At 41.3% G+C, this 25,245-nt stretch overlaps 1 protein-coding gene across 7 annotated transcripts in view; it reads left to right on the forward strand.

Annotated features, from left to right (window-relative positions):
- The window catches only part of EGLN1 (egl-9 family hypoxia inducible factor 1), a 501,918-nt gene that overhangs the window by 422,217 nt on the left and 54,456 nt on the right, over nucleotides 1-25,245 (forward strand). Inside the window, exon 5 of one of the 7 annotated variants that reach the window (XR_008891418.1) lies at nucleotides 2,590-2,690. The exons of the other annotated variants lie outside the window; for them this stretch is intronic. The gene's annotated coding sequence lies outside the window, so the exon portion shown is untranslated. The remainder of the gene's footprint in view (nucleotides 1-2,589; nucleotides 2,691-25,245) is intronic. 7 annotated transcript variants of the gene reach the window in all.

The raw sequence follows: 25,245 nt of genomic DNA on the forward strand, positions 1-25,245 counted from the left end.
CGGAGGGCTGTGAGATTATTTGCATTGATTGTACCCAAAGTAAAATAGTGATTCACACCCAGAACTGTATTTTCTTTAACCCCTTAATGTCACAGGACATAAATGTACGTCTTGGTGAGCTGGTACTTAACGCACCAGGATGTACATTTACGTCCTATGCATAACCGCGAGCATCGGAGCCCGTAATGGCGGACATCTGCGATCGCGCGGATGTCCGTCATTAACCCCTCAGATGCCGTGATCAATACAGATCACGGCACCTGCAGCATCGCGGTACTTTGAATGGATGATCGGATCACCCGCAGAGCTGCCGTGGCGACCCGATCATCCAGCATGGCAGCCGGAGGTCCCCTCACCTGCCTCCGCTGCCTTCCACGGGTCTTCTGCTCTGGTCTGCAATCGAGCAGTCCAGAGCAGAAGATGACCGATAATACTGATCTGTGTTTTGTCCTATGCATAGCACTGAACAGTATTAGCAATCGAATGATTGCTATAAATAGTCCCCTATGGGGACTATTAAAGTGTAAAAATAAAAGTTAAAAAAGTAAAAAATAAAAGTTAAAAAATTTTAAAAAACCCCTCCCCCAATAAAAACGTAAATTGTCCCATTTTCCCTATTTCACCCCCAAAAAGTGGAAAAAAAAATATTTTATATACATATTTGATATCGCCACGCCCGTAAATATCCCAACTATTAAAATAAAATGTTAATGATACTGTACGGTGAACGTAAAAAAAAAGAAGGCCAAAATAGCTGCTTTTTTTTTATAACATTTTATTCCCCAAAAAATGTATAAAGTATTAAAAGTTTTATATAAGCAAATATGGTATCAATAAAAAGTACAGATCAGGGCGCAAAAAAATGAGCCCTCATACCGCCGCTTATATGGAAAAAGGAAAAAGTCTTCAAAATAGGGGGATTATAAACATACTAATTTGGTTAAACAGTTTGCGAATTTTTTTTAAGTGCAACAGTAATAGAAAAGTATATTATCATGGATATCATTTTAATAGTATTGACCCAAAGAATAAAGAACACATTTCATTTTTACCGTAAATTGTACGGCGTGAAAACAAAACCTTCCAAAATTTGCTAAATTGCTGTTTTCTTTTTAATTTCCCCACACAAATAGTATTTTTTTGGTTGTGCCATACATTTTAAGGTAAAGTGAGTGATGGCATTACAACGGACAACTGGTCGCGCAAAAAAACAAGCCCTCATACTAGTCTGTGGATGAAAATATAAAAGAGTTATGATTTTTTGAAGGCAAGGAGGAAAAAACGAAAACGTAAAAATAAAATTGTCCTTAAGGCCCAAATGGGCTAAGTCCTTAAGGGGTTAAAGAAAGTTCCAACAGTGGAGTTTTTATATAGACATCCCAAGGGACCACCATTCCCCTCAGCAGACTAGGGGTGCTCATAACATCACTCATTTCCTAACCGCTTGCGTTACCGCTGGCGATTGCCGAAAGGGGAGGAAAAAACAGGTAATTTTTGGGGTGCACACCGTAGGTATCAAAGAACCACGGATGCCGTGGATTAGGCTTTAGTTCTTTTGTTCACATAGACAACGCGTTTCGAGAGCGGCCCGCTCTCTTTTTCAAGTCCTTTACCATCTGCCCCCTGCAGGTGGACCCGGGTCTGGAGGCAGCCCCGCACTACACTTTCTACTCAATAATAGATGTTGAGCTCTGAGCCCAACATTACCAGGTATTTGAGGAATCGACAGCACTTATTTACACGGTCTCACCCCCCGGTAGCGGCACAGGGCAGCGCCTTCCCTTGTCTGCTTTTTGTCTCTGCATATTTCTCATTTCCTAACTGGTAACAGATATGGAGAGAAGGGGACAATATCAGAATCAAACACCTGGGAAAAGTCACAGATCCACAAATCATCAAAATCTGAAAAGAGACAATCCGCATGCCAACAAGTTTAAGAAAGAAATAACGATTATGAGTAAAAAGAACCAACCCAAAGATAAACCTGTTTTTACCAGCACAAATAGATCCAAACCACTCACCAACAGTATGTCTTCAGTGGAATCCTCACCTAGCACCAGTCTGGCCAAACAATGGCATAAACAGGACAATGACTCTGATCCAGCTGAGGGTGACAGAGATTTTGAGACTCAGAAAAAAGACGCCTCAGAAAACTTAAATAAAGAGAGTATGCTACTCTTAAGAAAGTCTTTTGCTATTGTCTCCCAATCAGCTTGACTCCTTTCTTTCAGAATATATTAAAGGGGTTATCCAGGATTTCCACTTGGTCTCCTTCTGTCTGACTAAGACTATGACAATGGGGAAATAACCCTCGGCCTTCCAAAGGACGTACGGACGAAGGTTGAAACTCAAACCAAACTTGTTTAGCCAATCCTCATTACTTTTTCTTACTTCTTACTAATATCTTTGTAGTGAGTCTCCCCCAGATTCACGTGACACTGCGTCACACACCAAAGTTACTCTATCCTATTCCTTCAATCTTTCACTTCTATTCTTATGTCTTATTATTTTCTTGAACTTATTACATAGCAATACCTGTTCTTGTTACTAATTAAATGTTAACACTACTTTTGTTTACGTTTATTATAGATCAAGGAAAGTAGCTTTTTCCAAAGTTTCCTGAATTGCTAAGCCTGTTGAGACTTGAGGCTCCTGGGCATCTCCTCGTGTCTCTCCAGCATCTGTTGGATGTAAGACAAATATCACAGTATACACACCCTTTCCCTCTGGGAGCATCAGGCTAAAAGTTGTGTCGCTCACAGATGGAAATACACAGTGTCAATCAAATGTATGAGCTTAAACTGTAGAGGGCTTAACCCCTTAAGGAGTTTTTCTGTAAAAAAAATTCCATTAATTACCTTTAAAAAATCATATTTTTTTTAATTTTGCACCTAAAATCCATATGATGGCTTATTTTTTGTGCCACCAATTTTACTTTGTAATGACATCAGTCATTTTACCCAAAAATCTACGGCGAAACAGAAATAAAATCATTGTGCGACAAAATTGAAGAAAGAATGCCATTTTTTAACTTTTGGGGGGTTCTGTTTCTACACAGTACATTTTGCGGTAAAAATGACACCTTATCTTTATTCTGTAGGTCCATATATGATTAAAATAATACCCCACTTATATAGGTTTGATTTTGTCGTACTTCAGGAAAAAATCTGAACTACTTGCACGAAAATTTATACCTTTAAAATTGTCATCTTCTGACCCCTATAACTTTTTTATTTTTCCACGTACGGGGCGATATGAAGTTTTCAGCGGTACCATTTTTGTATTGTTCTGACTTCTTGATCGCTTTTCATAAAATTTTTCATGATAAAAAAGTGACCAAAAATACTCTATTTTGGACTTTGGAATTTTTTTTGCACGTACGCCATAGACCGTGAGAATTATTAATGATATATTTTTATAATTCAGACATTTCCGCACGTGGTGATACCACATATGTTTATTTTTATTGAGACTGTTATTTATTTTTATTTTTTTTATGGGAAAGGGGGGGGTGATTCAAACTTATTAGGGAAGGGGTTAAATGCTCTTTAACTTCTTTTTTTTCACTTTTTTTTGCAATGTTATAACCCCCATAGGGGTCTATAACACTGCACACACTGATCTTTAACATTGATCATTGTTATCCCATAGGATAACATTGATCAATGATTCTGCTGCTTGACTGCTCATTCCGGGATCTCAGGCACGGAGCAGTCATTAGCAATCGGACACACAGGAGGAAGGTAGGGGCCCTCTTTGTGTGTTCCAGCTGTTCGGAATGCTGCAATTTCACTGCGGCGGTCCCAAACAGCCAACTGAGCTAGCCAGGAGTAGTTTACTTTCACTTTAGACGCAGCAATCAACTTTGAACACCGCATCTAAAGGGTTAACAGTGTGCGGTACCGCGATCAGTGCCACGCACTATTAGTCACGGACCCGGGCTTGACCCGCTATGACGCGCCCCGCATTATAGAAAGAGAACGGACTGAGTCCTTAAGTGGTTAACAGCCCGAAAAATAGGTCTTTTTTATGAAATGAAGTAGTGAGTTCTAAAACTGATGTCATCTGTGTACAGGAATCCCACTTCCAAAAGGGCAATGACCCTAATTTAAAAAACAAAAACTTCTCTAACCTATTAATGGCTAACTTGAGTTAAAAACAGGCAGGGGTCATGACGGCGGTCAGAGATTCGGTCACATTCCAACTTATTAATAGCTTCCCAGACCCAAGAGGAAGATATTTGATTTTGATATGTTCAATAAATAACAAAATATATGTGTTAATAAACATGTATGTCCATAACGCAAGACAAATCAATTTCCTGAATAAACTGCAAAAAAAATTAGAGAAAGTAAAACAATCTGATCTGACCGTTGACATGACAAATCAAGCACCCAAACAGTGTGGAGTTAACTTGTCGGGGACGGAGGGTGTATGGATACACCCTCGTGTCCTGTCAATGAAGGACGGAGGGCGTACCTGTACACCCTCCGCATTTCCGATCACCGCAGCTCGCTGGGCGGTGATCGGAACAGGATGCCTGCTGAAATTCAGCATGCATCCCAAGCCAATGGCCCAGGGGGGGTCCTGAGACACCCCCCCCCCATGTCGGCCAGAAAAATAAGGGGGATCAGGGTTGTCCAAGACACCCACGACCCCTGAAGGGATGGGAGTTTGGCGGCAGGGGTGCCACCCCACCTATCCCTGCTATTGGTCGTTCAGAAGCGACGACCAATAGCAGATCGGGGGCGGGGAGTTTAACGTTCGGTTCCCCCGTTCTGCCCACCCAAAGTAGGCTGGGCAGAACGGGGAACTGACGGGGACCGGCGCTGAAGGTTTGTATTGTATTTGTATTAATGTACATAAAGAAGCCAAGGAAAGATGGAAAAATCTCCAAAAGGCATCAAATTACAGATTAGATATTCTTATAATATGTCAGCAAAAGTTAGATTTTATTTCCATTATTTACACTTTCAAAATAACAGAAAACAAAAAAATGGTGTCTGCAAAAGTTTGGGCACCCTGCAGAATTTATAGGATGCACTACCCCCTTTGCAAAGCTGAGACCTACCAGTGTCATGGATTGTTCTCAATCATCATCTGGGAAGACCAGGTGATGTCAATCTCAAAGGTTTTAAATGCCCAGACTCATTTGGCCTTGCCCCAACAATTAGCACCATGGGTTCTTCTAAGCAGTTGTCTAGAAATCTGAAACTGAAAATAGTTGACACTTACAAAGCTGGAGAAGGCTATAAGAAGATAGCAAAACGTTTTCAGATGTCAATATCCTCTGTTCGGAATCTAATTAAGAAATGACAGTCATCAGGAACAGTGGAAGTTAAAGCAAGATCTGGAAGACCAAGAAAAATATCAGACAGAACAGCTCGCAGGATTGTGAGAAAAACTATTCAAAACCCACGTTTGACTGCACAATCCCTCCAGAAAGATCTGGCAGACACTGGAGTTGTGGTACACTATTCCACTTTAAAGAGATACTTGTACAAATATGGTCTTCATGGAAGAGTCATCAGAAGAAAACCTCTTATGCGTCCTCACCACAAAAATCTGCGTTTGAACTTTGCAAATGAACATATAGACAAGCCTGATGCATTTTGGAAACAAGTTCTGTGGAGGTTAAAATTTTACTTTTTGGCCGGAATGAGCAAAGGTACGTTTGGAGAAGAAGGGGAACAGAATTTAATTAAAAGAACCTCTGTCCGACTGTTAAGCATGGGGGTGGATCAATCATTCTTTGGGGTTGTATTGCAGCCAGTGGCACAGGGAACATCTCACGAGTAGATGGAAAAATGGATTCAGTAGAATTTCAACAAATTTTGGATGCTAACTTGATGCCATCTGTGAAAAAGCTGAAGTAAAAGAGAGGATGGCTTCTACAAATGGATAATGATCCTAAACACACCTCGAAATCCACGGGGGATTACATCTATGAAAATCTATGGATAAACCTTAAAAGAGCAGTGCGTGACAGACAGTCCAGAAATCTCAAAGAACTGGAAGACTTTTGTAAGGAAGAATGGGTAAAGATACCTCAAACAAGAATTGAAAGACTCTTGGCTGGCTACAAAAAGTGTTTACAAGCTGTGATACTTGCAAAAGGGGGCAGTACATGATATTAACTCTGCAGGGTTCCCAAACTTTTGCAGATGCCATTTTTTTGTTTTCTGTTATTTTGAAAGTGTAAATGATGGAAATAAAATCTAACTTTTGTTGACATGAATGTCTAATCTGTAATTTGATGCCTTTTGGAGATCTTTCCTTGGCTTCTTTATGCACATTAATACAAATTTTTACCTGGGGTGCCCAAACTTTTGATCCCCACTGTTACAACTCCCAGCATGCATACACAGCTGTCTCGGCATGTTGGGAGTTGTAGTTGTGTACCTCCAGCTGTTGCATAACTACATCTCCCAGCATACCCTTCGGCGATCAGTACATGCTGGGAGTTGTAGTTTTGCAACAGCTGGAGGCACACTGGTTGGAAAATACTGAGTTAGGTAACAGAACATAACTGAAGGTTTTCCAACCAGTGTGCCTACAGCTGTTGCAAAAGTACAACTTCCAGTCTGTCTGTTTTGCAACAGCTGGAGGTTTGCACCCCCATGTGAATGTACAGGGTACATTTACATGGGTGGGTTTGCAGTGAGTTCCCTGCTTCAAGTTTGAGCAGCGGCAAATTTTCCACCACAGCACAAACTCCTAGCGGGAAACTCACCGTAAACCCGCCAGTGCAAAAGTACCCTAAAAACACTACACTAACACATAATAAAGGGTAAAACACTACATATACACCCCTTACACTGTCCCCCGCCCCCCCCCCCCCCCCCAATAAAAATGAAAATGTATTGTACAGCAGTGTTTCCAAAATGGAGCCTCCAGCTGTTTCAAAACAACAACTCCCAGCATTTCCAGACAGCCACTGACTGTCCAGGCATGCTGGGAGTTTAGCAACAGCTGGAGGCACCCTGTTTGGGAATCGCTGGCGTAGAATATCCCTATGTCCACCCCTATGCAATCCCTAATTTAGTCCTCATATGCACATGGCGCTCTCTCACTTCGGAGCCCTGTCGTATTTCAAGGAAACAGTTTAGGGCCATATATGGGGTATTTCCGTACTCGGGAGAAATTGCACTACAAATTTTGAGGGCTTTTTCTCCTTTTACCACTTATGAAAAGGAAAAGTTGGGGGCTACACCAGCCTGTTAGTGTAAAAAAAAAAAATTAACAAATTACACTAACATGCTGGTGTTGCCCCATACTTTTTATTTTCACAAGAGGTAAAAGTAAAATTTCTATTTCGTCTGAGTACGGAAATACACCATATGTAGGCGTAAAATGCTCTGCGGACGCACAACAAGGCTCAGAAGTGAGAGCGAACTATGTACAGTCTAGGCCTAAATTGGTGATTTGCACAGAGGTGGCTGATTTTACAGCGGTTCTGACATAAACGCAAAAAAATAAATACCCATGCTTGACCCCATTTTGGAAACTACACCCCTCACGGAACGTAACAAGGGGTATAGTGAGCCTTAAAGGGGTACTCCCGTGGAAAACTTTTTTTTTTAAATAAACTGGTGCCAGAAAGTTGAACAGATTTATAAATTACTTCTATTAAGAAATCTTAATCCTTACAGTACTTATTAGCTGCTGAATGCTACAGAGGAAATGGTTTTCTTTTTGAAAAACAGAGGAAATGGTTATCTTTTTGAAACACAGAGCTCTCTGCTGACATCATGACCACAGTGCTCTCTGCTGACATCTCTGTCCATTTTAAGAACGATTCAGAGTAGGAGAAAATCCCCATAGCAAACATATGCTGCTCTAGACAGTTCCTAAAATGGACAGAGATGTCAGCAGAGAGCTCTGTGTTCTAAAAAGAAAACCATTTCCTCTGTAGTATTCAGCAGCTAATAAGTAATGGAAGGATTAAGATTTTTTAATAGAAGTAATTTACAAATCTTATATAGGTATGTGCAGCTCACAACTAATACGCACCGAGGTCAAACTGGGCAAGCAACTATACCTTAATTGCTAGAAAAGGGAAAACCAAAAAATATACAATGTAGCCCGGACCTTCTAGGTGAGTAAATGAAAAAGGATATACGTGGATCGTGCTTCAATAATAATCAATATTTATTATAAAATATAAATAAGATTCGGCACTTCTCACAGGGCCCTTGTGAGAAGAACATACATATTAAAAGGCAACCTAACAATGTATTTAGACATATAGTAATTAAAACTATAATCCTGGCATAGGATAATAAAATAGCAGAGTAAGATCTGTACCAAACAAATATGTTAAAGAGTTGCTCTTCTGGGTATTTAGGGTAGATATGTCCCTTTTAGATACAGTAGCAAACAGTCTGTAATATTAGAAATTGTTACCGGTCTGTAAATGGTAACTCAGGTGATGGGTGTTGTTCCCGCAATGGCTGAGTGTCCGTGGTGTGCACAGTCCTCTGTGCGGCGCTTCCAATCGTGAGCCTGGTCCAGTAGTATCTGAGCGCGGTGGCAGTCGCTAACGGCTGAGGCGCTGGCAGGCGCCGAAGATCGCAATGGTGTCCGGGGACTGCTGGCGCTGGCGTGCGCTGGAGTTGGTATTCCTCACCGCTTTGCTGGTTGGTGAACAGGACCATGTACTGGAGGGCTGGAAGTTCACCTCGTGTTGCCGGCGTCTGACGTCAGCTGTAGTCAGAGCCGGGATGGCTACACCAGGATGGTTACACCGGAATGGATCTGAACTGCTGAACCGGGCAGGTAGCAGAGTAAGAGCGCTGATAATGGTACAGTTCATAAAAGATAACTGGCCATGAGGTTTGGGCACAGTTCTTCGAGGGTAATAATATGCCAGTAGATAAACGACTAGACGCGTTTCAGGGTTTTATAATATAACCCTTTCCTCAGTAGTCATGATAGTTGCCATGAATCATCAGTTGTTTTATATAGGCACAAATCCCACCCCTTAACACATTAATAGATAAAAATAAAAAGCATAAATGGATTCAATGGATCGGTTCACCTAGAGAGCAATACTAAGTATAAAGTGATGTGTGAATTCTGTTGGAAAAGTATAACAATGCGTTTTCCCAAACAAATGTATTTTTTTATAATAAAGAGAGATAATAAAAATAAAGATAAAAATAAAAAAAAAATGTATTTTTATCTTTATTTTTATTATCTCTCTTTATTATAAAAAATACATTTGTTTGGGAAAACGCATTGCGGGAACAACACCCATCACCTGAGTTACCATTTACAGACCGGTAACAATTTCTAATATTACAGACTGTTTGCTACTGTATCTAAAAGGGACATATCTACCCTAAATACCCAGAAGAGCAACTCTTTAACATATTTGTTTGGTACAGATCTTACTCTGCTATTTTATTATCCTATGCCAGGATTATAGTTTTAATTACTATATGCCTAAATACATTGTTAGGTTGCCTTTTAATATGTATGTTCTTCTCACAAGGGCCCTGTGAGAAGTGCCGAATCTTATTTATATTTTATAATAAATATTGATTATTATTGAAGCACGATCCACGTATATCCATTTTCATTTACTCACCTAGAAGGTCCGGGCTACATTGTATATTTTTTAATTTACAAATCTGGTTAACTTTCTGGCACAAGTTGATTGGAAAAAAAAAAAAAAAGTTTTCCACAGGAGTACCCCTTTAACCCCTTAAGGACTTAGCCCTTTTTACCTTAAGGACTCGGCCGTTTTTTGCAATTCTGACCACTGTCACTTTAAACATTAATAACTCTGGAATGCTTTTTCTTATCATTCTGATTCCGAGATTGTTTTTTCGTGACATATTCTACTTTAACATAGTGGTAATTTTTTGTGGTAAATTGCATCCTTTCTTGGTGAAAAATCCCCAAATTTGATGAAAAAAATGAAAAATTAGCATTTTTCTTACTTTGAAGCACTCTGCTTGTAAGGAAAATGGATATTCCAAATAAATTATATTTTTATTCACAAATACAATATGTCTACTTTATGTTTGCATCATAAGAGTTTTTACTTTTGGAAGACATCAGAGGGCTTCAAAGTTCAGCAGCAATTTTCACATTTTTCACAAAATTTTCAAACTCACTATTTTTCAGTGACCAGTTCAGTTTTGAAGTGGATTTGAAGGGTCTTCATATTAGAAATACCCCATAAATGACCCCATTATAAAAACTGCACCCCCAAAGTATTCAGAATGACATTCAGTAAGTGTTTTAACTAGAGATGAGCGAACTTACAGTAAATTCAATTCGTCACGAACTTCTCGGCTCGGTGGTTGCTGACTTTTCCTGCATAAATTAGTTCAGCTTTCCGGTGCTCCGGTGGGCTGGAAAAGGTGGATGCAGTCCTAGGAAAGAGTCTCCTAGGACTGTATCCACCTTTTCCAGCCCACCGGAGCACTGGAAAGCTGAACTAATTTATGCAGGAAAAGTCATCAACTGCCGAGCCGAGAAATTTGTGACGAATCGAATTTACTGTAAGTTCGCTCATCTCTAGTTTTAACCCTTTAGGTGTTTCACAGTAATAGCAGCAAAGTGAAGGAGAAAATTCTAAATCTTCATTTTTTACACTCGCATGTTCTTGTAGATCCAATCTTTGAATTTTTGCAAGGGATAAAAAGGAGAAAATTTTTACTTGTATTTTTCTCAAGTAAGGACATACCTCATATGTCTATGTTAATTGTTCAGCGGGCACAGTAGAGGGCTCAGAAGGGAAGGAGCGACAAATGGTTTTTGGGGGGCATGTCACCTTTAGGAAGCCCCTATGGTGCCAGAACAGCAAAAAAAAAAAAAAAACAGATGGCATACCATTTTGGAAACTAGACCCCTCGGGGAACATAACAAGGGGTAAAGTGAACTTTAATACCCCACAGGTGATTCACGACTTTTGCATATGTAAAAAAAAAAAAAAAAATTTACCTAAAATGCTTGGTTTCCCAAAAATTTTACATTTTTAAAAAGGGTAATAGCAGAAAATAACTCCCAAAATTTGAAGCCCAATTTCTCCTGATTCAGAAAACACCCCATATGGGGGTGAAAAGTGCTCTGCTGGTGCACTAAAGGTCTCAGAAGAGAAGGAGTCACATTTGGCTTTTTGAAAGCAAATTTTGCTCTTGGGGCATGCCGCATTTAGGAAGCCCCTATGGTGCCAGAACAGAAGAAAAAAAACACATGGCATACTGTTTTGGAAACTAGACCCCTCGGGGAACGTAACAAGGGGTAAAGTGAACTTTAATACCCCACAGGTGATTCACGACTTTTGCATATGTAAAAAAAAAATAAAAATTTACCTAAAATGCTTGGTTTCCCAAAAATTTTACATTTTTAAAAAGGGTAATAGCAGAAAATAACTCCCAAAATTTGAAGCCCAATTTCTCCTGATTCAGAAAACACCCCATATGGGGGTGAAAAGTGCTCTGCTGGTGCACTAAAGGTCTCAGAAGAGAAGGAGTCACATTTGGCTTTTTGAAAGCAAATTTTGCTCTTGGGGCATGCCGCATTTAGGAAGCCCCTATGGTGCCAGAACAGAAGAAAAAAGAACACATGGCATACTGTTTTGGAAACTAGACCCCTCGGGGAACGTAACAAGGGGTAAAGTAAACCTTAATACCCCACAGGTGTTTCACGACTTTTGCATATGTAAAAAAAAAAAATTCCTAAAATGCTTGTTTTCCCAAAAATTTTAAATTTTTAAAATGGGTATGCACAAAAAATGGGATGGAGTACCAGATTAGTAAAATATTATGACTTTATTAACAATTCATTACATTATATAAAAAGAACAAACATCATAAAAGGGAAAAGCCAACTTGTGGGGGAAAGAGGGCGTCACTCCAGAAGGTCCACAATGTAAACTACAGTATTAGACACATTACATATATTGCACTACTGCTCATTCTATTGCACAATCCCATATAGGATATACCTCAACAGCTATAAAGTGCTTAGAGACAGTATACATACCAGTAAACAAAATAGATGTACAAATGAAAGAGGGACCGCTGGAGAGACGTCCTCTCAGCAGGAGCTGCTTTTTATATGCCCCCAGGACGAAGGACAACCCGAAACGTATGTTGGGGTGGTGTCTCTCCAGAGGTCCCTCTTTCATTTGTACATGTATTTTGTTTACTGGTATGTATACTGTCTCTAAACACTTTATAGTTTTTGAGATATATCCTCTATGGGATTGTGCAATAGAATGAGCAGTAGTGCAATATATGTAATGTGTCTAATACTGTAGTTTACATTGTGGACCTTCTGGAGTGACGCCCTCTTTCCACCACAAGTTGGCTTTTCCCTTTTATGATGTTTGTTCTTTTTATATAATGTAATGAATTGTTAATAAAGTCATAATATTTTACTAATCTAGTACTCCATCCCATTTTTTGTGCATATTCTCAGTATAAGGAGTGCATAGCGGGCCATATGTAATAATTATAAATAGGAATCATAGATCCCTAATTATAATATATATTGTACTGTGCCATAATTTTGGTTATTTTTAAAAGGGTAATAGCAGAAAATACCCCCCAAAATTTTTAACACAATTGCTCCAGAGTACGGTGATACCCCATATGTGACCCTAAACTGTTGCCTTGAAATACGACAGGGCTCCAAAGCGAAAGAGCGCCATTTGAGGCCTGAATTAGGGACTTGCATAGGGGTGGACATAGGGGTATTCTACGCCAGTGATTCCCAAACAGGGTGCCTCCAGCTGTTGTAAAACTTCCAGCATGCCTGGACAGTCAGTGGCTGTCTGGCAATACTGGGAGTAGTTGTTTTGCAACAGCTGGAGGCTCCGTTTTGGAAACAGTGGCGTACCAGACGTTTTTCATTTTTATTGGGGAGGGGAGGGGGGCTGTGTAGGGGTATGTGTATATGTAGTGTTTTTTTACTTTTTCTTTTATTGTGTGTTAGTGTAGTGTAGTGTTTTTAGGGTACAGTCACACGGGCGGGGGTTCACAGTAGTTTCTCGCTGGCAGTTTTCCGCAGCTCAAACTTGCATCCGAATATTTACTGTAAACCTCCGCCCATGTCAGTGTACCCTGTACATTCACATTGGGTGGGAGAAACATCCAGCTGTTGCAAAACTACAACTCCCAGCATGCACTGATAGACCGTACATGCTGGGAGTTGTAGTTTTGCAACAGCTGGATGTTTCTCCCACCCAATGTGAATGTACAGGGTACACTATCAGTGCATGCTGGGAGTTGTAGTTTTGCAACAGCTGGAGGCATACTACTTTGGCTGGGGATGCTGGGGATTGTAGTTATGCAACAGCACGAGACACACTGGTTTGCTACTTAACTCAGTGTTTCATAACCAGTGTGCCTCCAGCTGTTGCAAAACTACAACTCCCAGCATGTGCGGTGCATGCTGGGAGTTGTAGTTTGCAACAGCTGGAGGCACACCGGTGGTGAAACACTGAGTCAAGTAAAAAAAAAACTGTGTTTTACAACCAGTGTGCCTTCAGATGTTGCAAAACTACAACTCTCAGCAGTCACCGACAGCCAACGGGCATGCTGGGAGTTGTAGTTATGCAACCAGCAGATGCACCACTACAACTCCTAGCATGCACTTTAGCTGATTGTGCAAGCTGGGAGTTGTAGTTATACAACAGCTGGAGGTACACTTTTCCATAGAAAAAATGTGCCTCCAGCTGTTGCAAAACTATAAGTCCCAGCATGCCCATAAGGGAATGCTGGGAGTTGTGGTGGTCTGCCTCCTGCTGTTGCATAACTACAGCTCCCAGCATGCAGGGAGCGTTTGCTAAGCAACAGCAGGGGGCTGTCACTCACCTCCAACTGCTGATCCACGCCGCCGCTGCAGGTCAGTCCCTCATCGCCGCCGCCGCTCCTGGGGGCCCGATCCCACCAGGGACGCCGTGGATCAGGGTCCCCAGCTCCCGGGGTCCACTTCCCGCACCCGCTCACGTCCTGCGGAAGAGGGGCGGAGCGGGTTGCGGGAGTGACACCCGCAGCAGGCGCCCTGATTGGTCGGCCGGTAAACCGGCCGACGAATCAGGACGATCGTGAGGTGGCACCAGTGCCACCTCTCCCCTGCTGGCTATGGCTGTTCGGGGCCATCAGAGATGGCGCGGATCAGCCAGTAATTCCGGATCACCGGGTCACTGGAGAGCCGATTGACCCGGAATCCACCGCAGAACGCTGGCCTGAATTGTACAGCGATCTGCGGCCATCGCCAACATGGGGGGTCATCATGACCGCCCTGGGCGATATGCCGCGATGCCTGCTGAACGATTTCAGCAGGCATCGGGCACCGACTCTGCTCCAGCTGGCTGCGGGGGGGCCAGGAAAGCTCATGACGTTCTCATACGTCATGAGTCCTTAATGACTCTGAAATGAAAACTTATGAGAATGTCATGAGTCCTAAGGGGTTAACACCCCACAGGTGTTTGACAAATTTTCGTTAAAGTTGGATGCGAAAATTAAGGGAAATTTTTTTTTCCACTAAAATGCTGGTGTTACCCTAAATTTTTCATTTTCACAAGGGAAAATGGGAAAAAAGCCCCCCAAAATATGTAACATACCCCATATGTGGATGTAAAATGCTCTGCGGGCGAACTACAATGCTCAGAAGAGGAGCGCCATTGGGCTTTTAGAGAGAAAATTTGTCCGGAATTGAAGGCCACGTGTGTTTACAAAGCCCCCACAGTGCCAGAACAATGAGCCTCCCTGATGTGAACCCATTTTGGAAGCTACACCCCTCACGGAATGTAATAAGAATGTAAATAAGTGATCATTTACGTAATTTGTCATTTGCACAGCCCACGGTTCCAAAGATATGTCAATCGCCAGTGTGGTGTAAATGCTCACTCCACCCCTTATTAAATTCTGTGAGGGGTGTAGTCCACTGTTCTGGCACTACGGTGGGGGGATGGGTTTAGTAAACGCACATGGACCCTGACTTCCATTTCAAACAAGTTCTCTCTCCAAAAGCTCAATAGCGCTCCTCCTCCTCTGAGCATTGTAGTGCGCCAGCAGAGCACTTGATGTCCACACATGGGGTATTTTCATACTCAGAAGAAATGGGGTTACAAATTTTGGGGGGCATTTTCTTCTATTACCCCTTGTAAAAATATAAAATTTGGAGAAAAACCAGCATTTTAGTGAAAATTTTTTTTTTCATTTACACATCCGTATTTAACAAAAAGTCGTCAAACACCTGTTAAGGCTCACCGTACCCCTTGTTACATTGCTTGAGGGGTGTAGTTTCCAAAATAGTAGGCCATGTGTTTTTTTTGTTTTGTTTTTTGCTGTTCTGGCACCATAAGGGCTTCCTAAATGTGACATGTCCCCCAAAAACCATTTCAGCAACATTTGCTTTCCAAAAGGCAAATGTGACTCCTCTTCTGAGCATTGTAGTTTTCCCGCAGAGCATTTTACGTCCTAACATGCTGTATTTTCATACTCAGAAGAGATGGGGTTATGCATATTAGTGGGCATTTTCTCCCATTACCCTTTGTAAAAATGGTAAATTTGGGAAAACATTTTTTTTTTTCATTTACACATCAGACTTTAACGAAAAGTCGTCAAACACCTGTGGGGTGTTAAGGTTCATTGTACCCCTTGTTATGTGCCTTGAGTGGTGTAGTTTCCAAAATAGTATGCCTTGTGTTTGTTTAGTTTTTTTGCCATTCTGGCACCATAGGGGCTTCCTAAATGTGACATGCCCCTCAAAAACCATTTCAGAAAAACTCACTCTCCAAAGTCCCATTGTCGCTCCTTCCCTTCTGAGCCCTCTACTGCGCTCGTCGAGCACTTCACATAGACATATGAGGTATTTCCTTACTCGAGAGAAATTGGGTTACAAATTTTGGGGGGCTTTTTCTCCTATTATCCCTTGTAAAATTTTTAAACTGGGTTTACAAGAACATGCAAGTGTAAAAAATGAAGATTTTGAAATTTCTCCTTCACTTTGCTGCTATTCCTGTGAAACACCTGAAGGGTTAACAAACTTTCTGAATGTCATTTTAAATACTTTGAGGGGTCCAGTTTTTATAATGGGGTCATTTATGGGGTATTTCTAGTATGAAGGCCCTTCAAATCCACTTCAAAACTGAACTGATTCCTGAAAAATTCCGATTTAGAAAATTTTGTAAAAAAATTGAAAATTGCTGCTGAACTTTGAAGCCCTCTGATGTCTTCCAAATTTAAGAAAATTTTAACTTAATGATGCAGACATAAAGTAGACATATTGTATATGTGAATCAATATATAATTTATTTGGAATGTCTATTTTCCTTACAAGCAGAGAGCTTCAAAGTTAGAAAAATGGCAAATTTTTTTTTCATCAAATTTTGGTAATTAAATTATGCAAGAAAATATGCAAGTATCGACGAAAATTCACCCCTAACATAAAGTAGAATATGTCACGAAAAAACAATCTCGGAATCAAATTGATAAGTAAAAGCATTCCAGAGTAATTAATGCATAAAGTGATAGAGGTCAGATTTGAAAAAAATGCTGCCATCCTTAGGGTCATAATGGGCTCCGTCCCCAAGGGGTTAAAGGGGTACTCTGCCCCTAGACATCTTATCTCCATGCCCCCTCCCATAAACTTACATTGAGGGGATGGGGCCGTGACGTCATGATACTCCAGTCCCTGCATCGTGAGTCATCAGCATAGAAGATCTTTGATTTGTGCAGCTGATGACATGCGGGTGCTGCAGGAGAGATTGCGGGGGTCCCCAGCGGCGGGACCCCCGCGATCAGACATCTTATCCCCTATCCTTTGTATAGGGGATAAGATGTCTAGGGGCGGAGTACCCCTTTAAAGGTATGGTCACAAAGAAACAATTTACTAGATGTATGGAGGTGCTTACATACAGACAAACACATTCCAAATGTATACTACACTGGACATGTTCCTGGTTCCATCAGAAGACATAATGGGAGTGATCTTGTCCAGTATAGGGAATAAAAAATAGTCAGACCATGCCCCAATACACATGACCATAACATCATCATACCCTAATGGTACCTACAAGTGGCGCCTAAACTCCTTCCTTCTTACTCATAAAGACTACAAAGATAAACTCGTGCAGATTCAGGAATACTTTAACTTTAAAAGCCAACCAATAGATAACCTTGTTATAGTGTGGACCACGCACAAAGCATTTGCTAGGGATATACTCATGCAACCAGCCGTGAGACATAGAAAAATAAAATCCCAAAAACTGAAAAACATTCTAGAGAATATAAATACCTTAGAGAAATCACATAAGAAAAAGAGATATTTGTTGACCAATTATTGAGAGAGCAGGGGATGGCTTTGTACAACCTACTCACTGATGATTTTGACAAACATCTTAGAATTATGAAAAGTAATGGATTCAATCTATTAAATAAGCCCACTTAATGGTGGACTTGGCCCTAAAACATTAAATAAATTCACTACCTCACATATAAAGATATCTAAAACTAGAATTTACCACCTAAAACAAAGAACTAATGAGATAGCGAAATTCTACAATAAGCTATATAATCTAAATGATGATGAACCTTCTCATCAACCAAACATCACAGAAATACACAGAAATATTTTCTCAAAACTTGTTCCCTTCCAAAAATCAGTGAAGACACAATCACTTCATTAACTCCTTAAAGGTATACTCTGGCCCTAGACATATTCACCTCTATCCAAAGGGATAGCACCCTCTATCATCAGCCTCACGGAGTGAAGATCGCTTTGTGTCTGATGACTCACGATCACGGGGCCGGAGTATCGTGACACCACGGCTCCGCCCCCCCTTGTGACAGCATGTGCTGGCAGCCCCTTGTGGTCCTTAAGCGGTTAATGAAAACCATAGAAAATGACGAGGTTCACTTAGTATTTAAAAATTGAAAACATAAAAAAGCACTGGGGCTGTATGGCTTTTCTGCCAAATATTATTCCAGCTATGGGGAGACTATCACACCTAAACATCTAAAATGTTCAACTATATAATTAACATTAAGGCAGATTTCCCAGGAAAATGTTGGAAGCTAACATGGTTATGTTGCCAAAACCAGGAAAAGACCCAACCACACTGGCAAACTTCAGACTCTTTCTTTGATAAATACCAACGTCAAAGTTTTTGAGACATCTTTAGCTAACATGATACAAACATAATCCCTTCAATAATACACAAAGATCAGGTGGGTTTTACCCTAGGCTGTCAGGCTAGCAATGGGACCAGGAGGGTAATCAACCTCACATCGTGGGCTAAAAAAAAATAAACACCTTTGTTCTTCTGTCTCTTGATGAAGAGGAGGAGTTTGCCAGGGTCCATTGGGTATATATGAAGGAGGTCTTGAGGACCTTCGGCTTCCCGCACAAATTTATATCAACCGTGTATGCACTTTATGCGTCACCCTCGGCTAAGATATTGGTCAATGGGATTTATTTATGATCACAAATGGCACGAGACAGGGGTGCACTCTCTCACCCGTTATTCATTATAGCAATAGAGCCACTAGCAGAAGCAATTACTATATAGTTACATAGTTAGTACGGTCGAAAAAAGACATATGTCCATCAAGTTCAACCAGGGAATTAAGGGGTAGGGGTGTGGCGCGATATTGGGGAAGGGATGAGATTTTATATTTCTTCATAAGCATTAATGTTATTTTGTTCCAGGAATGTATCTAATCCTGTTTTAAAGCTGTTAATTGTTCCTGCTGTGACCAGTTCCTGAGGTAGACTGTTCCATAAGTTCACAGTTCTCATGGTAAAGAAGGCGTGTCGCCCCTTGAGACTAAACTTTTTCTTCTCCAGACGGAGGGAGTGCCCCCTCGTCCTTTGGGGGGGTTTAACCTGGAACAGTTTTTCTCCATATTTTTTGTATGGGCCATTTATATACTTATATACGTTTATCATATCCCCCCTTAAACGTCTCTTCTCAAGACTAAACAATTGTAACTCCTTTAATCGCTCCTCATAGCTAAGATGTTCCATGCCCCATATTAGTTTAGTTGCGCGTACTATAACCCGATAACGACCATGGACGAGTATAGACGTCCAGGTTGGCGGCCGTTCCCGCACATGGACGTCTATACCCGTCCATTATTCTCGTGGGTGCTGCCCAGTGCACCCACGAGATCGCGGCAGGGACTCGGCTGTACCACACAGCCGGGACCCTGCTGCACTGCCAGGACCGAAGTAAACTTCGGTCCCGGCAATTTTAACCCTTACAGCCGCGGTCGGAAATGACCGTGGGCTGTAAGTGTTATGACAGAGGGAGGGAGCTCCCTCTGTCTCCTCTGCAGCACCCCGCATCGCGATCGCGGGGTGCTGTGTGTAATACGCGGCTGGCCGGGGCCTGCCGCACTGCTGGGAGTGAAGTTCACTTCACTCCCGACAGTTTAACCCTTACAGCCGCAGTCAGAAGTGACCGCGCTGTAAGGTGTTCTGACAGAGGGAGGGGGCTCCCTCTGTCTCCTCTGCAGCACCCCGCATCGCGATCGCGGGGTGCTGTGTGTGGCCGCGGCTGGCCGGGACCTGCCGCGCTGTCGGGAGTGAAGTTCACTTCACTCCTGACAGTTTAACCCTTACAGCCGCGGTCAGAAGTGACCGCGCGCTGTAAGGAGTTCTGACAGAGGGAGGGGGCTCCCTCTGTCTCTCCTGCAGCACCCCGGGGCATCGTGGGGTGCTGCTGCATACCTGGGCAGCTGGAGGTCCTACAAAGACCCCCAGGTCTGCCCTGGGTATTGCCTGAAAGGACTTGCCAGAGGCACGCCCTGATATGCTGCCTGCTAGTGAAAACTGGCAGGCAGCATATAACTGCAATGCTTTGGAATACTAACTATTCCAAGGCATTAAAAAGTGTAAAAATAAATAAATAAATAAAATAAAAGTGTAAAAATAAATAAAAATGTAATAAAAGTGTAAAAAAAATATTAAAAATACATTTATTAAATGAATCTAATAAAAAAAAATGCATAATGTGTAGGATCGCATTGACGGACATCCGCAGCATGTAATATGCTGCGGATGTCCACCATGTGATCCTACACATTATGCAGCAGTCACGGTAATGAGCTCCCTGCTGTGGCTGGGTAGCTTTGTGTGTCCACTCATAGCGGCGGATTTCCCGCCAGCAGTCATGAGCGGACACACTGAGCTACCCAGCCGCAGCAGTGATGGGTATATTCGCCATGAGCGGGTGCTTATTCCCACAACATGGCGGAGATATCCATCAGGAGCTTTAACTGTCACAGACAGACACGTTATACTGCCAGCCGACCAAGGACCAATCAGAGAGGTCCCTGGTCCAAATAATAACTTGTAGGGGTGCGGTATATAAATGGGGTCACTTGTGGGGGTGGGGGTACTGTTCTGCCCTGAAAGCCAAATGGCGCTCCTCTCCTTCTGAGTCCTACCACGCGGCCAAGGAACCATATATGGCCAAAGCGGGGGTATTTCCGAACATGGGACAAGCAGCTAAATAAAATATAGGGTGAATTTCTTTCAATATCAGAAGTGATGTACAAAAAATATGCCCCCCAAATGATGCATTTGTGAAAAATTGCAAATTTCGAATTTTTAACACTGACTTTGTAATAATTCCTGCCAAAAAACTATGGTGTTAAAATACTCACTGTACCCCCTAGCAAATAACTTGAGGGGTCTAGTTTTTAAAATGGGGTCATTTGGGGGGGGGGGGGGGGGTTCCTATGTTCTACTACCTTTTAATTTCAGCAAACCTTGCATAGCACATAAAAAAAGATGTACTTTTCAAATTTTCTAAATTTCAAGTTAAATTGTTAGGCTTCTAACTAATTTAAAATGTTAAATAAAAACAAAAAAATGACGTCAAAATAAAGTAGACATCTGAAAGTATAAGTTTCATAAACTATTTGGTCAGAAAGTATAAATATATGCAACCTATTAGTGTTAAAATAGCAAAAAATCGTAATTTTGGGTAAAAATTTCATGATTTTTTGCATTGTAAAAAAAAACTACAAATGATATCGGCTTACTTTTTCTATGTACATAAAGGACAACTTATGACAAAAAAACAATGTCAGAATTATCGTGATTGGCAAAACGTTACCAGAGTTATTCTCTAATAAAGACAGACATCCCGATTTGAAAAAACAGGCCTGGTCTTTCAGGGGCGTACAGGTTTATTTGCATTGGTCCTTAAGGGGTTAAAGGCATTTCCCAGATAAATAGTCAGCACAAAATAAGCTTATCCGCGGATGATATTTTGCTAGTTACTGATCCATATTCTTCCCTCCCCCAAATACTTTATGAACTTGAGAGATTTAGTAAGCTTTCTTATTAGAAAATAAATACTGAAAATCCAATATACTTCAAATACACATGACAAAGCACAGTTATTTCTGTACAAATACAAATAGGAGAACAAGTCCATTACCTTCCTGGGCATCCAATTAACGAATAACACAAACACTTTTAATTATTGAAAACCTACCCAAACTATATGATGACATACAGCTTCAACTAGGAGGCTTATGCTAAACAAAATTAGAGCTGGTTTGGGAGAGCAAATTTATAAAAGATGTTTGTTTTTCCAAAGATAACATACATGATGAGAACTCTTCCTTTGCAAATGGCTAATAACCTTCTCAATAAATTTCAAAGACAAATGTCTACCAAGGGTTTCTCTTATAATATTAACAAAAAATATGCCCATGGAGGTATTGGGCTGCCTAATTTGAGTGTGCTCCACAAAGTAATCATATTAAAATAGTCTTTGGAGTGGCTTAGACTTGAAAATAAAAAAAGAATAGGCTATCTTAGAAGAAAGCCTACATAACATCAAAGACTGGAGATCTTAATTTTTTTATGCTAGTAAAGGGATTACACCTACCATATATACTCGAGTATAAGCCGACCCGAGTATAAGCCGAGACCCCTAATTTCAACCCAAAATCCCAGGAAAAGTTATTGACTCGAGTATAAGCCTAGGGTGGGAAATACCTCATCCCCCCCTGTCATCATCCAGACCCGTCATTAACATCCTCATCCCCTTGTCATCATCCCACACATCCCCCCTTCATCATCCCCTTATCATCCCACACATCCCCCCTTCATCATCCCCTTGTCATCATCCCACACATCCCCCCTTCATCATCCCCTTGTCATCATCCCACACATCCCCCCTTCATCATCCCCTTATCATCCCACACATCCCCCCTTCATCATCCCCTTATCATCCCGCACATCCCCCCTTCATCATCCCCTTATCATCCCACACATCCCCCCTTCATCATCCCCTTGTAATCATCCCACACACCCCCTTCATCATCCCCACCCCCCTTCATCATCCTCTTCTCATCATTCGCCCTCAGTGGTCTTCAACCTGCGGACCTCCAGAGGTTTCAAAACTACAACTCCCAGCAAGCCCGGGCAGCCATCGGCTGTCCGGGCTTGCTGGGAGTTGTAGTTTTGAAACCTCCGGAGGTCCGCAGGTTGAAGACCACTGCGGCCTTCAACATCATCCAGCCCCCTCTCACCCCCTTTAGTTCTGAGTACTCACCTCCGCTCGGCGCTGGTCCGGTCCTGCAGGGCTGTCCGGAGAGGAGGTGGTCCGGTGAGGAGGTGGTCCGGGCTGCTATCTTCACCGGGGGCGCCTCTTCTCCGCGCTTCCGGCCCGGAATAGAGGCGTTGCCTTGACAATGACGCAGGAGTACATTGGCAATGAACGCACCTCTGCATCGTTGTCACGGCAACGTGACTATTCTGAGGCCGGGCCCGAAGCGCTTAGAAGAGGCCTCCCCGGTGAAGATAGCAGCCCGGAACCACTATCCCACCGGACCACCTCCTCACCGGACAGTCCTGCAGGACCGGACCAGCGCCCAGCGGAGGTGAGTATTCAGAACTAAAGGGGGTGAGAGGGGGCTGGATGATGTTGAAGGCCGCAGTGGTCTTCAACCTGCGGACCTCCGGAGGTTTCAAAACTACAACTCCCAGCAAGCCCGGACAGCCGATGGCTGCCCGGGCTTGCTGGGAGATGTAGTTTTGAAACCTCTGGAAGTCCGCAGGTTGAAGACCACTGCGGGTGGGGGGAGTTCACTCGAGTATAAGCCGAGGGGGGTGTTTTCAGCACGAAAAATCGTGCTGAAAAACTCGGCTTATACTCGAGTATATACGGTATGTTTAAACCCAACACCATCCTTAAAGCAGCCCTCAAAGTTTGGAGTACTAATCTAGAGCAGGGAGACAGGAATGAGCCAGATACTTAAAAATTAAACCATATGCTATTTTACAAGTATTAAAAGTTTACAAACATGGCAAGCAAAAGGAATACATTATATTTCAGAGTTGTATAACATTGATCAGATTATGTCATTTTGGAGAACTTCAAACTTAACATAAATTACGAGACAATGAGAAAAGGAGATATTTTACCATTTCATTACATTTACAAAAATACCTGGGGAAGAAAGCAAAAAACTCCCCAATATTTATATGACTTTGCAAATGTTTCACATGATTCTTTAACCCCTTTAGGACCAAGCCCATTTTGGCCTTAAGAACCAGGCCAATTTTATTTTTGCATTTTCGTTTTTTCCTCCTCGCCTTCTAAAAATCATAACTCTTTTATATTTTCATCCACAGACCCTTATGAGGGCATGGCTACTTCACTACTCAGTCAAATAAAATAAAGTATACTAAGCGCTGTCTTACTAATAAAGAGGATGTCATGATTTTATTTTAATTATCGTGCACAAGCAGGTTACCGAACCACTACTTCTGTGGTTATAAATTTCTTATGGTGGTATTGCATATGCTTAATACAAAGCAAATGCAAGACGATTCAATTACAATGTATTTCTCAATTAACAAAATCTCAACAGTATGTGATGAGTAATACATTTTCAACCACACACAATAACCCTCTCTGTGGTGAAGGAGACAGAGGAGAAGGGGAAGGCACAGGAAGCCCGGATATCCAATGCCATAAAATATGTGGAAAACAGGTAACAATGCAATTTAAAGAGTACACTCTTTCCGAGTTATAATTATAACTATATCTTTGTTTATTGGTTAAATGTAAAAAAAAAATCAACTTACATTGTTGACTTTAGATTCATTGCTCGATCACAAGGGGTAAATTATCACATCGTAATCAACTGTAATTAAAGCAAGCCCCAACTGAGCTGAACAAATATTGAATTAGTTCATAACAAAGCTGCAACTTTCCATGGTTTTATGAACTAATAAGCGGCGTATTGTACATTTTAAAAAATCCAAAAAAAAATGTATATGTTGTTTAACTATCAATAAACAATTAAGTCCTCCTCCCCTGGGCCTATATATGAGTACTAAGTACTCTGCCCATAACCATTGTATACCCAAAAAAATTGCCGAGCTTACACTTGGTAAATAAAAATAAATTTTTATTATAACATAAAAAATGCGACATGGTACTTCACAGACAAGGTTTTCCAATATATACAAATTGGAGCTTGGGGTCCAGTGATCATGAATTATGTGCACATTGTCCTAAATATAACACATCCATCACTAGGAAAATATGATATCCTACACAGCACTATAGTATCAATTTAATATGTCACCTGCTTGTGCCTCCGATATAACGGAGCACACTCCTATAGAGGTGCAGGCAGGCCCATTGACCTAAAACAATCCTACATATCATATAAGTGCATTAAGTGCCAAGAATTTCTCACCCATTGTACTGGTACCCCACCACTCCATTACCCCCTAGTGACATATTAAATTGATACTATAGTGCTGTGTAAGATATCATATTTTCCTAGTCATGGATGTGTTATATTTATGCCAATTTGCCCATAATTTATTATCACTGGACCCCAAGCTCCAATTTGTATGTATTGGTAAACCTTGTTTGTGAAGTTCATGTCGCATTTTTTATGTTATGTTAAAAAGAAAAATTGAATTTTATTTACCAATCTAAGTGTAAGCTCTGCAATTGTTTTGGTATTCAAATGTTGTTTAACTAGTATAATAACACTGATTATATACTTTTGTTTATTTGTAAAAATGACAATAAAAATATTTAAAAATCAAATACAATTGTAAAAAATCACGTAGATGCTATGCTGAATCTCAATTTTCCATAGATCTTCTAAAACCACCTGCTGATAGCAGTCAGTCTATGAAGACTCCGAAGCATGCTTCTTAGAACTACTGCACTAATAGTAAATGTAGCGTGCTTTAGGGCCGAGGTGGCTGTACCGTACATTAACG

The sequence above is a fragment of the Hyla sarda genome, chromosome 3 (assembly GCF_029499605.1).
Source record: "Hyla sarda isolate aHylSar1 chromosome 3, aHylSar1.hap1, whole genome shotgun sequence".
Lineage (NCBI taxonomy): Eukaryota > Metazoa > Chordata > Amphibia > Anura > Hylidae > Hyla > Hyla sarda.